This window comes from Merops nubicus, unplaced genomic scaffold, assembly GCF_000691845.1.
Source record: "Merops nubicus isolate BGI_N331 unplaced genomic scaffold, ASM69184v1 scaffold36178, whole genome shotgun sequence".
In the NCBI taxonomy this organism is placed as follows: domain Eukaryota; kingdom Metazoa; phylum Chordata; class Aves; order Coraciiformes; family Meropidae; genus Merops; species Merops nubicus.
This window is the reverse complement of record NW_008628345.1, coordinates 2,730-3,341: the sequence shown is the minus strand read 5'-3', so window position 1 is coordinate 3,341 and position 612 is coordinate 2,730.

The window sequence follows — 612 nt, the reverse complement described above, 5'->3', positions numbered from 1 at the left end:
CAGCATTGGTTCCTGGATGCTGTTGGGGGGAGGGGGGGTGTGGAATTGTACAAAACACCAGAGCAGAGATGGGGGGTTGTTTTTTTTTTATATGAACTTTATTTTTGTGAAAATTAAGAGCCGTTTCAGACGTCTTTATTATTTTGGTGTGGATTTGTGTTTATGATGTATGCTTAACTCAGGTTTTTGTGCCCTGCTGGTGCTTTCCCTGCTTGCTCAGAGGGACAGGCAGGAGCTGCTATGATGCCCCCGTGGTCTTCACGTGGCTGATCACCCAAACAGGGAGGGGTGGGGGGGGGATTATTAATTCCCCTTTAAAGGTTTTCCCCTAAGTCTTAAAGACCATGCGGCCCCATCACACTTTCATTTTTCTTACCCCTCCATTCACTTTCTTTAAAGTCACTCCCCCATGCCTGCTGGTGAGAGCAAAATAAGAAGTGAGACCCGCCTGGGGGTCGGGGTTTTTTGGGGGGTGCATTTGTGGGATACCCAGTGAGGTCACGAGCTGGCTCATCCCTGCAGGTAGGAGGGGGGTGGAAATCCTGATTTCCACCGATGGAAACTCCTCCCTCCATCCGATGGATGCCAGGAAGAGGGGTGAAACTGCCCAGC